Below are 16,669 nucleotides of genomic sequence, written 5' to 3' on the forward strand. Positions count from 1 at the left end.
AGGCTGGTCTCACACCTCTGTCTTCCTGATCTCTGTCTTCTAAGTCACTAGGATCTTAGGTTTGAGCCACCTCATCTGGCCCACCATATTCTTTTTAGTAGCTCCTGATTGTCATTGTCTGACTGCCTCAGAATTTGTTTAACCAGTCCTCCAATAGCTGGGCTTTGAGGATGTTTCCAGTCTTTCGCTAGTATTAATAATGCCACAGCAAATAACCTGTGTCTGTATTTTGTTCCTACATGAGTGTACTTGTTGGAAGAATTTGGGAGGTGGACTCGGTAGGTCAAGGTGTGGAGCATTTGTAGGTTGGATAGTGATCATTTGCCCTGCATAGATGCTGAGCCATGGATGACTTCAGCATGTGTGGGACAGTGCTGCTCCCTGGCCATGCTCACAAGGGTAGGTCCCAGTTTTTGTGTCTGATAATTATCACAAGAGAAAGGTGAGGCTGGCAGTATATTTTTCATTTGCATTTCTCTAATTACAAGTATGATTGAGCCTATTTTTACTTAAGAGCCATTTTCCTGTGATGTTATTTGTATCTTATTAAAGAAAAACTGTAGTGTACCAAAAAGTCCAACTCTCATGAAACGTGCAGTGCTTTTCTGAATTTGTTCATATGTGAACATACTTTTATATACTGCACTTATAATCCATAGAGCGTCATTTTCAGGCTACTTCTCCACTTACTACGAAAACAGTTTTGATGTTAACCATTTTGATATGCTGGGTGTGGTATGCATGATATATAATGCACAATATTAAATTAACCAATTCATGTGGTCAGTTTTACATTTGGGGTTTCCAGTTTTCTTCCTTTGTTTTTGATGAGATAAACAGCTTATTGGTGGTTCTTTAGAATGGCTTTTAAATAAGGTCAGGAGAGAGGTATGTCCGGTGATGTTGCCAGGCCCTTGGAGTTGGGTGGATTCACAGTGGCAGCCTTGGCCACTCAGTGCTGAGAGAGGACATGAGTGGCATTCCTGCAGTTGTCATGCGTCTATAATGGAACACTGCCACCATGTCCTCCTGACCAAGTTCCATCCTGGGCTTCTCCCTTTCCTTCATATTCCAAGATGGCACCTCTAGAGCATCAGAGACAGTTATTACACTGATCATAGAGTAATAGGTGCCTAATCTGGTCATGCTCGAATTCTGTGTCATAATTGCATTTGTTGTTCACAATAAAGCCAAGTTTTCAGACACACTGTTCTGAGTCATTGGTAACAGACACGATTCTGTTCCCTGTCATTTTCCTGGCCTGTGTTAGGAGCCAGCTTTGCCTCGAGTCCATGCTCCATTACTTGCAATTGTGTGGGTTTGAGAGAGTTACTCAACCTGCCAGCATCCGCGTCCTCCTCTGTGAAATGAGAGAAAGGCCTTATCCATCCAGGCGGACTGAAAGAGGAAGAAGGACGTGAGGGTGCACAGGTGCCGGACAGTTTAAGCCACTGTGCAGGTGTTTTATAGGAAGTCTATTTTAGCATCTGATAATTCTAGGGAAAATTGTTTCCCACAAATTTCTTAACTAGACAGTTTTCTAGTCTGGATTCTCATCATTTAAACAGTGGACAGCTGAGAATTTAAGATGTGTGGAAGTTGGCAGTTTGCAGGTAGGAGGATATCTATGAAACATGAATATTCCACAGGAGAAATGGAAGAAAGCAAACAGAACAGCTGGCTATGTGAGTTTTCAGTTGCTGACTTGTTTCTGACAGAATTTACCTCTGCCAGTTGTCAGAAGTTTCTTCTGGCTTCTGACTGCAGGAGGAGCAGCTGTCCATGACGGTAGATAGTGGACCTGCTTAGACTATTGTAACTTGTGGACTGAGAGGGCTGTAGGTGATGGGGCACAGTCACAGTGGGGCAGTGAGGCCTGTGTGTGCTGGGTCTGCCCTGTTCTCAGGTCCATGAATGTTCAGGTGGCAGTTTTGATGATGTAGGTGGTTTAGCCTTAGTGGTTCATGGTGCAGCCTGGCATTGGAGATCATGACTCTCTTCCTTGCTGATTGCATATCCTTGGAAGAGCTACCTCTCTTTCACTTTTCCTAGTCATAAAACAGGGCTAATAAAACTACATCAGTGAGTTATCAGATGGATAAAATGTGAGACCATTTGTGGGACAATGAAGTGCTTAATAAATGTTAACTATCATTATTTTTCTTTAATATAATAGTTTTATTACTAAAAACCTTAACCTGAAGGTATATTTTAGCAGCAATGGTGCAGAAAGATCCAAGAGTGAGATTATTGTGAATTCAGAAAAGTGAAGTTTGTTTTCTGTCCATATTCTAATATTAATAGTGCATTTGTGTGTACATGTTTTATTGGTATCGAGTGTTTGGTTGCAAATCTGAAACACCACTGAGCAAATTTAGCATTTGAGAACACATTCATTTTGCTCAAAATGAATGCCTTTCCTTTCATCTATCTTGTGGTTCAACAAAGAGCAAGGTCATGTAACTAGCCTGGTGCTTTTGTGGCCCCAAGAAACTGAGTTTCTGATGGGAGATATTATAATTAGTGTTGTTATATTCCTTGGATTAATTTATTGCCTTGCTTCCTGCTGAATTAAGAAAATTGAAGCTATGAGACAGATGTTAAGAGAAAGAAGACACAATTTTACATGAGAAGTCTCTTTGAAGAGTTTTAGTCTTTTTTGTCCTGATGTAATAATGAACACCATGGGCTGAAAAATGTATAAGGAACAGAACAGAACTTGGATCATGGTTCTGAAACAGGGAAGTCCAAGATCAAGGGGCTGAGTCTGGTAAGGGCTTTTGCTGTGTCATAACATGGTGGAAGACATTGCAGGGGTGAGATAGTGTGTGAGAGAGAAGTGGGCGCCGAATTCGCTGTTATAACAAGCTCGGTCTCAAGATAATGACATTAAGCCATTGGTGAGGGCAGAGCCCTTCTGACCTAATCAACTCTGAAAGATCTCTCAACATTCTTGCTTTGGGGGATTAAGTTTTCAGCACATGAACTTTGGAGGACATATTCAGTTTTAGCAGACCATAAGTAAACACGGTTGTTGGATAATTGCAGGGACATTTTCTGTTTCTGCTTACTGTGTTAGTTCTCTCTCGCTGTGTAACAAATTATCTCCAAACTCAATCACTTGGAGCAGCCAATGTTTATAATCCTCCACAGTTTCTGTGAATTAGGAATCTGGGAATAGCTTTGCTGTGGGTCAGTGTGTTTTAGGAAGTGGCAGTCGAACTGCTGGCCAGAGTTGCCGTCATCAGAGAGAAGGCTTGACTAGGACTGGAAGGGCTTATGTTCACATGTGGCCATTGGCAGGAAGTGCTGTGTGAACCTGTTCTTAGCTGGCTCCACAGAGAGACAGCACACCCAAGATGAAAGCTACTGTGTTTGTATAACCTAATCTTAGAGCTGACACAGTCATTTCTGTTATATTCTGTGGTTGCAGAGATCACCTTGGTTCACTATAGGAGGGTAACATACAGGGTGTGACTAGCAGGAGGCAGGGGTCACTGGGGGCTTCAGCTTCTGGACCACAGAGTTCTCCAGAGAATTAGAACCAGTAGGATAATAAGGTATCAGCTCATATAGTCCTGGATTTTAAGAAGTCCCAATATCTGTTGTCTGTCAGCTGGAGACCCAGAAAAGTAAGTAGTAGAGTTTGAAGGCCTGAGAGCCAGAGGGCTGCTGTTGTAGATCCAGACTAAACCTGAAGGCCCAAGAAATGGGAGCACCTAGGGCTGGAGGAGATCCATGTTGCAGCTCTGGTGGTCAGAGAGAGAGAATTCACCTTCCTCTGTTTTTTTTTTCTTCTCAGGCCCTTAGTGGAGTGGATGATGTCCATCCTCATTCATGAGGACCTCTTATTTTATTTGGTCCACCAATTCAAATGCTAATCCCTTCAGGAACACCACCACAGATACATGCAGAAACAGTGTTTAATCAGCTACCTGGGTGTCCGGTGACCCGGTCAAATTGACCATCATACTACCTCTGTTTTCCTTGCTAGGCTCTTCTTCCTCCTTAGTCTGCGCAGATGATGTGGTGGGGCTGACCCTACCACTGCCCGCTCTGAGTTCCAGGGGAAAGCTGGGTCAACACCCAGGCCTAGATGGTCAGCTGCTCCATCCCTTGGCTACCTTGATGGGGTCCAAGAAGGGCAGGTGGCCAAGCTGATCTGATAAGGGCCAGTGATGGCATTCTTTCTCAGGATATGATGAGAGCCAGGAGTGGATGGCAATTTTCTATATTGTGGGAGGATCCCAACCACAAATGGCAACAGCACAGTGGAAAAATAGGGAATGGAAGTAACAGTTCCTGAGAATGTCTTTTGAGGTGCTGGATCCAGTCCTGCCTGAAACCGTGTTTCATCTGGCACTTTAAAATATGGTAAGCAATAAGTTGCTTTTGTTACTTGAACCAGCTTGCTGTTGGTTTTCTCTCAGTTATTATCATGAGTCCTGACTAACCAAGATTCTTGTTTTGATGTTAGGGGCCTGGGCCTAATTAGATCTATCTTCTCAACAGTTTACTTGGCAGATCCATGAAAGGACTTTTCCCCAAAGGGTGGACACAGTGTTTTTGAAGAAAAACTCAGTGGATTGTTTCACTAGCCTTATCAAAGGCTGTTCTTCCTGTCTTTTTATGTTGTTAAATCATTGGAGAAATACGAAGACTATATCCTTTGTGAAAAAGGGCATTTCTTTAAGACATTGGTTATGTCTTTATCACGAGGGAAATGGTCAGAGGTGAGAAATTCAAACATGGGGGATACTGGCCCAAGTTCTGAGCCTGTCCTAGGTTGGCATGGCTTTTGGAACTGAGGGTCACAGCGTTTTCTTTGTGCAACCCCTCTACCCCCTCAGCTAGATCATGTGCTCTATCAGGAAAAGCCAGTAGGTTTCATCTTGCTGCCATCTCTGGAAGTAGCAGCCTGGGATTCTGGCTGAGCAGGATTCTGGGGGCTTACCTTGGCTCAGCAGGAGGAGTGCTGTGATAAGCAGTGCCTGCCATGATGGAGGGAAAGTGGTGGCAGGCATCAAGACTTTGCCATATCTATGCCAGCACTGGCAGGGCAGTGGAAACTGCTGGAGAGGATGGCCTCAGGCCACGATGGCAGCATCGTACACGAGACTGAGACAGGCTGAGAATTTGTCATTTTTGGTAAGAGAAACAGGCTGAGGAGGACTAGTTCAAACCATTATGCAAGACAGGACAAAACTTTGTTAGGCTTAGTAGAGATTAGAACTAAGGCCTCAGTTTTGCTCTGCCTCTTTCAGAAAATTGATGTTTGCTATTTTGTCTGGGTAGGATGCCCATGTTAGTGGACTGAGATTGGGGGAGGGCGAGAAGAGTTGCCGTAGTGCACATTGTATTCTACCCCTGAAAGCCCTCCCCACACTTCTCCCACACTGAGGCCTCAGTTATGGCTTGATGGTTTTCCTCCTTGAGACAAGTTCAGCCTGTATTTGTCTAATCTGCTCAAAGTAATTTCATCTCCTTTCCTGAGTGATTGGTTCAGGCAACCATGACTTGGCCCAACTAGGCATGGTTTGGGAAATGGGCATGTGCTCCAGTTCTGGCCATGGAGACATGATTGGAGGTTGTTGGGACTTGGGAGGAAGATTGTTTCATGCTAATTGGATTGCTCCTTTCTGGACCACATGCTGAGAGGGTGTATGGCTGAAGCTGCTTTTGCCTTTTTTGTTGCCATGAGGGGAGATAGCCTTAGGGTGAGGCATATGTAACAGCATGGAATGGGGAGGTGGGGTAAGAGAACTGGGGTATTTTATGATGTCACTGGGTTACTGGACCAACCTGCCTTTGATGGCCTCTGGACCTTCTAGTTGTATGGGTCAATAAATTCCCTTTGTTCCTTGAACCAATTTGAGTTGGGTTTTCTGTTTTGATAGTTACGATACAGAAGGATTTGCTTGTCATCTCTTGCCAACTGAGTGCTAGGTAAGGAAACTCTGGTCAACTTCTATGGGAAGTAGTATTTTTGAACACTGTTACTGCTGACAGTCACAGTCTGTGCTGTTACCCACGTCTTCCCTTTTAGACGTAAGCTCGTGAGTGAAGAGCTGTGCTTTGCTTACCCTGTCTTCCTGCCCTTAAAAAAATGCCTGGCCTGGTTGGTGCACAGTGATCCTGGTTCCAGGAGGGAGTGAAGGGACTGTGGGCCCAATGATAGTGTCATCAGGAAATGTCAGCTCTTCTAACACCTTGATGAGCACAATTCAGCAGTCTGAGATCTGCTAGTAGTAGTCACTTGTCCCCAGACTCTATTCTCATTACTTTTTGGGAATTGGGGCTTTCTGGAAAACCCTCAGCCATCCTGGTGAATCTTTCCACTTAGTGTAGGTAGGTAGTGAGAACCCTGTTGTAGACAACAGAAAGCCAACCAAACCGAAGATGTACAGGGGTGGGTCATGTGACTTGAAAGCTTGACTGGATCAGAGGGCTTGAGGTACCATGCAGTATCCATGCCTTCCTACCTTGGTAGTAAGGGTACTGAGGGAAAGAACCTCTCTTTCCCTTAGTTGGCTTCATTCTCAGGCCTGCTCTTTGCTGTGGGAGATCAGAGGGCACCCTGCACCCCAGGCCTAAGTCTACCTGCTTTGCAGCCAGCTTCCTGTAGTTGTGGGATTCCCTCATCTTCCTAGAGGCAGGCACCATTCTGCTTCTCCTGTCTGAGTCACATTCGGCTCCCCACCCCCCCGCCCCTCCCGGAGCCAGGAGGTGGCAGCTTTACCTCACCTGAAACCACAGGAGTTGGCAGGAGGGATAGAGGAGTTTCCTCCTGTCAGATGGGCAGGCAGTGACAACAGAACTCTCCTGTTACATTTGGGTTCTATAGATGTCCCAGGGTAAAGCTACTGTGCTGTCGGCTGCCCTGTGGAATCAACAAATCTGGCTCAGGCCTTCTCACCCGTGGCCTGCACATGTCTGTGCTGCTGCTTTGTTATGGTTCTCCTGGTTAGATGTTTATAGCTCACAGAAGTCCAGCAATTTTGGTACATTTGACTCCATGCTGGAAGACTCAGCATCCCTTGTTTATACATATTTGGTGAATCCCATTTTCTTAGAGTGAAACTCAAGGTTAATATAATCTACCTACACAAGTGGTTTTAGAAAGGCATTATAATACCCTACCTGTAACGTGAAAGAGAAATCAAAGGAAAGTAATTTATAATGAAAAACTGGCTGGGCACAGCTATGCTAGGAAACAGTGCATGCAGTGAAGTGCTTGCCCTGCTTAGAATGCATGAGTTTGGAGTTAGAGGAAGTAAGAGGATCAGAAACTGAAGTATAGGACATGAAAAAAAGCTGAGTAGCGGTGGACCCTAGAGGAAAACCAGTATATTCAGTGTCTGTGAAATTAGATTTCAGGCTCAGAATATAAACAAGACTTTTATCTACACGAATGGCCATAGGAGGCTGACCTGTGGTGTGTGGACTGGCCTCTCAAGAGAGCTCGTGTCCTCAATCTCCTCTAAATGCTGGCCACACCATCATGACCGTGATGACCAGGTGTCCCCACACATGTGTGATACACCTCTGGAGGGTAGCATGGTCCACGGGAACCTCTGCTTCTGCCTTTCTTTTGAAGTCCTTCATAGGATTTTGTGTTGAGTAGTCGCTGGCCACATGGAATTCTCTGTTGAGCTCCTACTGTGTGTCTGGCCACCCTGGCTGTGCTGTCACTCACTTCCCTGAGGTCACTGGCTCTTTCACTTGGCTGAGTGATGAGCCAAGAGAGTCCTACTCTTCTGGTTCTTTGCAGTTGCCCACCTGAGAGCTGCGGAGAGTTGCAGGCATGTGGTGGGACTGACATGGGGGTCAGGACACAGGTGTCAGGGCAGGGCACAAGATGGTGTGGAAGGAGCTCTTTTCCTGCAGTTTGATGCAGGGACGATGGATGGTTAATTTATCTTGTTCGTTCTTTGATTCTTTCCTCAGAGGCCTGCTGTTCTGGGCTAAGCTTTGTCAATTGGTGATGAAGACATAGCTGATTGTAAACTTTGTGCTGAAACTGAGGAGAGGGCTATAAAAGCAAACACTTGAACCTTTTGGCTGACAACTCTGTGTTTAGGAGAAGGCATGATGGTGTGGGCGGTCTGGATTCCAGTCCTGCTTCTCAGGGCACACAGTTAAGTAGCTGCTCATTCTCATGCACCCAGGCTTCTGCTTCTGGAGGTGTGATCTCAGTCAACTTACGCCTAATATTCTCTTCTAGAAAACCAAGACAAAATTGCCACCCCTCTTGTAGATAATATGCAAAGAGATACTGTGGGAAAAGTGCCAAGCAGAGAGCTCTGTGGAAGGACATAGCGAGAGACAACCACAATGGTTATTGTTGGCTTCTTGGCAGTGAATTATTCCTCCATTTCAAGAGTCATTTTCTGGAGTTAATCTAGCCTGCTGTTGCTCAGATGCAACTAACTTTCTAATAAAGAATTCTCTGGCTTGAGGAGCTAAATATGTTGTTTAGACCTGATTGTACATTTCAGCCATCAGGGGAGTTTTTAAAACTATTATGTCCCGATGACCTTCCAGACCAATTAAATCAGAACCTCTGGAGGCAAGACCTAGACTGCTCTGGTAATTCCAGTGTGCAGCCAAGGTTGACAACTGGTGGCTTACAGCAGTGCTGCTCAAACCTTAATGTACTGCCCGGCATTACCTGGGGACCATGGGTACTCCCCTTTCTGTGCAGCTGATGTCATGCATTTCTAACGAGTGCCCAGTGTTCCAGTGTTGCTGCTGCTGCTTCCAGCATCACATTGGAGCTGCCAGGGCTTCGAGAATGCTAGTGACGGCCTTGGGGGGACGTTCACCAATACTAGTTTCAGGAAGACCAAGGTGCTTGGACTTTCAGCGCAGAGCCAAATTGGGAGTCAATTTTGCATGAATTGATTTCTCTGAAAGGCACAAAGCATACTGTGATTAACACTATTGATATTTGTCACTTTTACTTCAAGTAAGCTCTAAACAACACGTGGACTTGTCTGTAGTTTTGAATGATACTCATGAAAGCTGCTGGCACATGCCTGCCCTGTGGTTTGCTGTGCTTGCTCAGCACAGAGGTGAGTGTTTTGCAGGTTACAATGTACACAAGTGGGATTCTTCAGTATAATTCTATAGGGTCTTATGATACAGCCTGGGCTTGGCCTTGAACTTTTGATCCTCCTGCCTCAGCCTCCTGAGTGCCGGGATTGCAAGTGTGGCCACTACAGCTGGCTTCAGGAGAATTCTGCCATGATAACCTGCTGAGATTTCTTGAGAAAGCTCTTTGTTTCTATGGTTTTAAAAAATTACCTTTCTTTTTCTTCTTTGTTGGTAGCTTTTTAGAGACTCCTGAGCCTTCTTGAGAGTGGTAGGTAGCACTGAGCCTGATCCCTGCATCACTCTCTTGGTTCCTGTATTTAAGGTGTGATCTTCCAGCTGGGTATAGTGGTACTTACCTATAATCTCAGTACTTGGGAGGCTGATGCAGGAGGACCACAAGTTCAAGGCCAACCTGGGGTACATAACAAGACATTATCTCAAAACAAAGGAACAAGCTAAATGCTGGTGACTCACTCCTGTAATCCTAGCTACTCAGGAGGCAGAGATCAGGAGGATTGCAGTTTGAAGCCAGCCCAGAAAAATAGTTTGAGAGACCCTATCTTGAAAAACCGTTCACAAAAATTGGACTGGTGGAGTGGCTCAAGGTGAAGGCCCTGAGTTCAAGCCCCAGTACCGAAAAAATAAAACAAAACAAAACAACAACAACAACAAAAGATTTGATTTTCTTTCCTCTACCCACCCCATCCATGCTTCTGCCATTGTGATACCATCTGCCATTAGGCCCTTACACAGAAGCCAAATCAGTGGGGATGTCCAATCTTGGATCTTCAGCCTCAAAAAACTATAAGCTAAATAAACCTCTGCTTTATAAAGTTAGCCCACCTCAGGTATTTAGTTACAGTAATGGAAAATAATTTGTATTACCAAAGTCCTTTTCAATAAAAGAGGTCTCACTTTCACCTCCATGGTGGGATGTGAGTGGGCCTGGTCCATAGTCATTTCTAGTGCTGTAATGTGTGTTGTGGTGTTCTTGGAAGGTTCCAGCTGGGTTTGTGCTGAGGCTGCATCTAGTCTTCTGAAGTTTCGGGTAAAGTCTGAGATGAGTATCCTTGTTTTGTACCTCCTTCTCCCTCTCTGTTTTTTTCCTCAGTATGTATGTCCGGGTAGGATCACAGGGTCAGGGATATGGATGTGTTAACGGCTCCAGGGGTGTCAGGAGGCTCCACTAACTAGAGCTTGCACTGGGGCTGTGACCATTTACCATCACCACTCAGGTTATGCTTCTGTGCGTGTGAAAGGTCAAGGTCTCTTGGCACGAATGCTCTGCCAGCTGGTCTTCCCTTTGGAGGAGTGATGTGAGAGTACCCAATGCACCACTGTGGAGATCCCTTCTCAGACATCAGAAGCAGGGGGAGCCACCTGGGCGCCTTCTAATCTCCGGAGTTTTCTGTGTGAAAATGTCACAGCAGTGCCATGGAGAGGGCAGCAGCATCCTAGGTGTCCCTTGAGCTGTCACACACAGGGAGAAAGCCATGTGCTTGTTTATTTTCTTGCTGCTTCTAGAATCTTATCAAAGACTCAAGTTTTGTTGATGAACTAAAATTTTGGGTGAGTAAGCAGCAAGGTATATTTGCACGAACATCTGCATTTTGAAGCATGTGTCGTGTTGAATGGTTCAGCATCAGAGCCATTAGTACCTAATGCCAGATGTTCCCACAAAGTGTGTACCAAACACAGGGCGCTTCATCAAGATGCAGAAAGTGTGCAGCTGTGAAGGGAGAAGGAAGACAGTTGTGTCTGAAATGATGCTGCAGTTCATCACTTTTTCCACTGAGGCACAGAGGCAGGAGGAGGTGAAAAATAACCCAAACCAATACATATGATAGAGCTCTCATTAAAGGCTGTGATGATTGTCCCGTGGGGAGGAAAATGCACTTACCATTCATTAATACTCCACTTGGTGTCTTTCTAATAATAAGTAGGTAGAGAAGGCTAGAGGAGTAGGTGAAAATAGCAGAATGGTTTGGAGGACTAACAAAAGAGCCCAGAAGAGGTGAAGTCTGGGAAGAAAGACACTGCTGCTGAGTAGATGCTAGTGTTGAGGGACTTCCAAGAAATGGCTGGAAAGAGCAGCTGGCCAGGCTGATCCCCCAGGCTGAAGCTCAATGCTCATTTTAATCCCCCAACTTTTCCTCTCTCTCTTGGGAAAGGCAGAACTTGTAACCTGGTTACTCGTAGAAAACAATTTTTAACATCTTGCCTTTCAGGTATGGTTCACAAGGTGGCAATTTCCATGTCACTGAACATGAAGCCTGGGTCTTAAATATAGCCAGCATGTGAATGCCCTGCAGGCGGTGACAGTGGCAATGTGACATCACTGCCAAGTGGCTTCTTATTATTTTGGAGCAGGGGAAGGGAGCAACAGGAAGTGTGGTGGAGGGGAGATATTCTTGGCAGCAATGTGGTGGCAGGGCAGTTTAAAGACAGGCAGTTGGCAAGTTTTAGTGACTCTGGAAGTTTGCAAAGTTTATTTGTTTAGAACGCAAGCAAAAAATTCACCAGATTCCTACTGGGTGCCAAACACAGACAAGGCAAAGATGTGTGAGACTCGACTTCAGCCGCCAAACAGCCATCACAGGGACATTTTATTTTAAGCAGAATTGCTGCTTTTCCTCAAACGCATTCTTAGCTAGAAACTCCAAACCGCGAGCTGGAGTCCAGGGGAGCCTCATGCTGAGCTGCAAAAGTGCCTTGTGAGCCCGTCCTGCATGGCCATTTAAGAATGACAGTAGGGCTGGGTGGAGCTCAGTGGTAGAGACCTTGCCTAGCACATGTGAGGCCCTGGGCTCCATCACCAGCACCGCAAAAACGGAAAGATGACGTTACAAAAAGAAAGACAAAAAAAAAGAGGAAAAAAAGGATGCTGCCATGGTGTGGAGTAGCTCCTGGTGATGTAGGATGAGGAGCTGCTGTGGCTGCCCTAAATCCACAGGTGCTCTCCACACCCCTCTGTGACTCTTGAGGCTCTTTCTTTCCCAAGGTTATTGGGGAGCCAAGTTAACTGCATCTTATCAGATATTCTTGTTTTCCTCATTTGTCCCTCAAATTTCATAGCGGTTTCTCCCTATCACTGCATTATTCTTTTTCCATTTTTCTGAAGTGTTTCTCATCTTCTCCTGTGTCACTCCGAGTGGCACTTGTTACTGCCTTTTTCTCTGAGGCTGTTGAGGGCAGGGATCTTTGTCCCACTGGTTCACTGATGGATCTATTCTAGGGAGCCTGCCTAACACCTCGCACATAACAGAGTACAGTAGATGTTTGCTGGAGGCATGAATGAGCCATTGAGTATTTGTCACTTCTGTGTGTTGCTTCTCTTGTGTTTGGCTTACATTTCCCAGGTCATTTTATGGTCTTGAATGGCTGCTGGCTTCCCTGCTATTACACTTGCATTCAGAGCGCAGGAAAGATACAACAGAAGATGGGAAAAATATATGTGGGGCTGAGGATGTTTCTTAGTGTGTGCTTAGCATGTGTGTGAGGCCCTAGGTTTGAATCCTTGTACTGGAAAAAAAAATGAGTCAACTTCTTTTAAGGAGTATGATAATTTTATTGTCACTGTGACTAAATACCTGACAGAAACAACTTAAAAGGAGGAAAGATTAATTTTGGCTCATGTTTCAGAGGATTCAGACCATGGTCGCAGGGCCCCATAGGCTGGAGCAGAGCATCCAGGCTGTGGGAGCATGTGGAGGGGGAGATTCCTCTCCTCGTGATGGACAGGAAGCAGAGAGTGAGACAGGAAGTGGCCAGGGCAACACCCCCCCAATAACTTGCTCCAGTGACCTACTTCCTCCAGCTAGGTCCACCTCCTAAATTTTTCATAGCCTCCCAAAATAGCATCACTAGCTTGGAGACCAAGCCCCCAACAGGAATGCAATGGCCTGAGGGTTACTCTGCTAGGTATGCTGAGAAATATAATTTTTGTTTATTACTAGAGTATATTACCACCCTAAATAAAACAAAAGAAGGGGACGTGGGTATTTTGGTAGATAGACAGTGGTTTGTACTCAGTGGCTTGCGCACAGTAAACTCTTATCAGAACAGTTCACTTGTTTTGTTACAGAGTGGCAAGGTACCTTAAATTCTGTGGCCATTGGCATATAAGGTTATTTCTGTAGTGATCAACAAAGGGGCTTTATTTATTTTTTTCTGGTGGGACCGGGGTTTGAACTCAGGGCTTTGTGCTTGCAAAGCAGGCGCTCTACTGCTTGAGAGGGGCTTTAGAGTCAGAAAGACTTTGCCTTCAATCCCTGCTTTAAGCACTTGCTTACTGGACAATGTTTAGCAAGTTCTTGTGGTTTTGTGAGCCCCATTTTTTGTGACTGTAACTTGGGGACCTCATGGTGCAGGAGAGGATGGTGAGATCTTGCAGGTGAGGAGATGTGCCTAGTGACATTTTATGTCATCCTAGTATTTTTATCACCATCTTTAATCAAGGATAGCTCTAGTTGCTTAGGCTCTGAGGATGACAAGGTCATCCTTCCAGAAGCTACCAGGGGGCATTCCAGACAGAGAGGACGGTTTGTGCCAAGTAGAGAGGCATGAAGAGTGATACACTGAGGAAGCTGCGGTGGCTTTGCTGGCTGTAGCACAGAATCCTGGAGCCCAGGGTGTGTTTGGGGAATGACTAGCACAGGTTCTTCATGGGTGGCCTGGGGACACATTTTTCAGGTCCCATTGAGGAGTTGGGCCTGGCTTTGTGGACAGGAGGGAGCTAGTGAAGGCCTCTAAGGAGGAGGAACATGGACCCAATACACCCTATGGACAGTTCTCCCTCTGGGCATTATAGGAAGTGGAGGGAAGTGAGACAGTGCTTTGCATGGAGAGTCCAGACTGGTGGTTGTTATAGCCATTCAGGCAAGAAATGATGGTTAGCTCTAAAGCAGGTGAGGTGTTCTAGAGAGTGAAGAATCAGTGGTGCTAACTCTGGCTCTAGTTGTTTGGTTCTTGGATTAGAGTATGTCTTTCTTTTGGACGTTGATCTGGGTTCAGGGATGGGTAAACGAGATGTAGAGGAGATTCTTGCATAGCCCCTGGAAGTAGAGGGCCAGGCTCCACGCAGGTCCTTGTTCCAGGTCCCAGGTCCCCACCCAAGCTCCTGTGTTTTCCTTCCCAGCACTGCACTTTAGAACCTAGAGCCCTGTGGCAGGGCATTGCCACCACGAATGGCAGTTGATGAGCACAGTGTTTCCTAGTGAGCACATCTCCAGATGGTGCACTAGAGTGGCATCCTGTTGTAATTACCACTGTCACCGTGTCAGGAGGCCCCAAGCCCATGAGGAGGAGGAGGAGGTCCCTGGGTCACCAGCAGGGTCCCAGCCTGTGATTTGGGTTCGTTTGTGCAGATTGAGGCTAATTTCTTTTGACTCCTTTATCTGAAGTGGAAATTGCTCAACTATGTAAGGATACTGTCATTTAATAGATGGAGACATAAGGATGGAGGGTGTGAGGCTGGATATGACCTGTGTTTTCCTCCCAAGTTCATTGCTAATGGGGATATGACCTAGCCAAGCCAAGGTGCCTCTTCCCCACCTCTGCCACATGGCAACAGAGTAAAACTTTACATCTTTTTTTTTCTTGGTAATTAATTTTTTTTTAAATAAGGAAATTTTCAAACACATACAGAAGTATGTGGAATAACAACAAATCTCTGTATATCCCTCACCTAGTCTTAGCACTTCTTAACCTCTTATCACTCTTGTTTTGCCTAGCCTGTTCCACTCTTTATTTTGGCTAGAGCACCTAAAGCAAATCTCAGATATTATGTTATCTAGAAATACTTGGTTATATATGAATGTAAAAGGAAAGGAGATAAAAACATATCACACACCACACTGTCATCACACAATAAAATTAACAACGATTCCTTGTTATCATCTAAGCTTCCAGTTTTTTCAGTGGCTTTGCTTTTGTTGGTTCTGATTTCACTTTTTCAGTGTAAATCAGCTCCTGCCATTCTTAGGCTTAAAACCCTCCTTTGCACTCAAGGAAAAATCCACACTCTGACCTCTCGGCATCCTCTGACCTGTGCCTATCTGCTTCCTGCAAAGCACGTGCACCATTCCTTCTGCCTGTAACTCTTACCCCAGATCTGTACATGGCTGTTCCTTCCTATAATCTCTGAGGAGAGGGTGTCTTTGTCTGAAAGAGCTGTGTCTCCTCCCCAGTTATTTTCTCTCCACCCATTCTGGCTTTACATTTCCTCCTCACCCTACTTCTGTACTTTTCTTTGTGTTCTTTTTGCATGTAGACTTATTTCCATGCCTCAGTGAGGGTTGGCACCAGGCCTGTTTGGCTACTGCTGTGGTCCTGGTGCCTGACTCACAGAAGAAGCTGCTCAGCCAGTGTCAAACAGTTACTGGAAGTACCTTCCTTTCTTTCCTCTTCTTGTCTCCTCACAGCTCTCTGATTGTAGTGTTGGCAGGGGCAATTCAGGCTCTGTGATGAGGCTGTGCCAGTGGTAGTGATTATTCACATAAATAACACACTGTAGACAACCACACAATGGAATCCTTGGTTTCTATGACACTTCCCTGTTAAGAGGTGGTCTTAATCCCACACTTGAATCATCACCTCCCATATCCAGACCAGGAAGGGTTAGGACACCTAGAGGTAACCTCCCTCAAAGTTTTGCCTTAGAGAGATAATGTGGGGGGAGACAGTGTGACATCGTGGGCTTTGGAACATGACTTTTTGGAAATTTGGCCCTTTTCTAGTTGTGCAGTCTTGAGTATACTGCCTTCCTTCTCTAAACCTCAGATTGTTTATCCATGAAGTGAACAAACCACCATCTCCAAACCAGTGGCAGGGCAGGGGACAGGGCATCTTTGAGGCTCTTTCTGTGTCCTGCACAGACAGACCGACATGTGTCTGCAGCGACTTCACTAGGGATTGTGCCAGGCTGGGCGATGAACGCCGCATGTGCCCTACAGGCCCCTGGAACAGGTGCTGTCCACAACTATAGACATAACTTTGTTTAGTAGCTGCTTTTACTTTTAGAAGTTTTCTGTACCCTGAGAATTCTTCTGTCCAGCTGTGTCAGATAGTTCATTTCCACAGTAGTGAGTGGGCTTGGTCCTGTTGTGATAGTTGAGCATCCTGCCTAGGGTTCCCACTCCCACCCCATACCCCCAGGTGCAGGGTTGGATTTTGGAACTCTGCTTGCCTACAGACTGTGCTAAACAGTCCCCTGACACCTGTGCTGCTTCTCCTCAGGCTGGTTTTATTAATTTGTGATTGTCACAGGGTGTCTCTGTTATATACAGTACTATGGATTTTTGGCCTCAGCCCTGACTGCTTTTAGTCAAGGATAAAGATAGCTTAAAAAGAGGCTGAATCCTTCATTTTCAGGGGTGAGGAAGGGCATTTCATCTTCCCAAGCCCTGACTAATCCTGAACCTTGGTCCCCCTCCAGATCTCTGGCCACTTTCCTGTGGTTACAGTGTAGTCCTAAAGTGCCTGTTGAGATTTCCCCATGGGTTGCCCTTTCTGGAGTCTTTGTGGTAAACTTTAAATGGAGCTTTTTCAGAAAGTTTCATGTAGCCAGGCAGTG

The 16,669-nt window shown here is 45.6% G+C and overlaps 1 protein-coding gene across 7 annotated transcripts in view; it reads left to right on the forward strand.

Moving 5' to 3' along the window:
• Snx29 (sorting nexin 29) overlaps window positions 1–16,669 on the forward strand; it is a 459,033-nt gene that overhangs the window by 111,468 nt on the left and 330,896 nt on the right. The gene's annotated exons all lie outside the window — the stretch shown is intronic.

The sequence above is a fragment of the Castor canadensis genome, chromosome 17 (genome assembly GCF_047511655.1).
Source record: "Castor canadensis chromosome 17, mCasCan1.hap1v2, whole genome shotgun sequence".
NCBI classification, from domain to species: domain Eukaryota; kingdom Metazoa; phylum Chordata; class Mammalia; order Rodentia; family Castoridae; genus Castor; species Castor canadensis.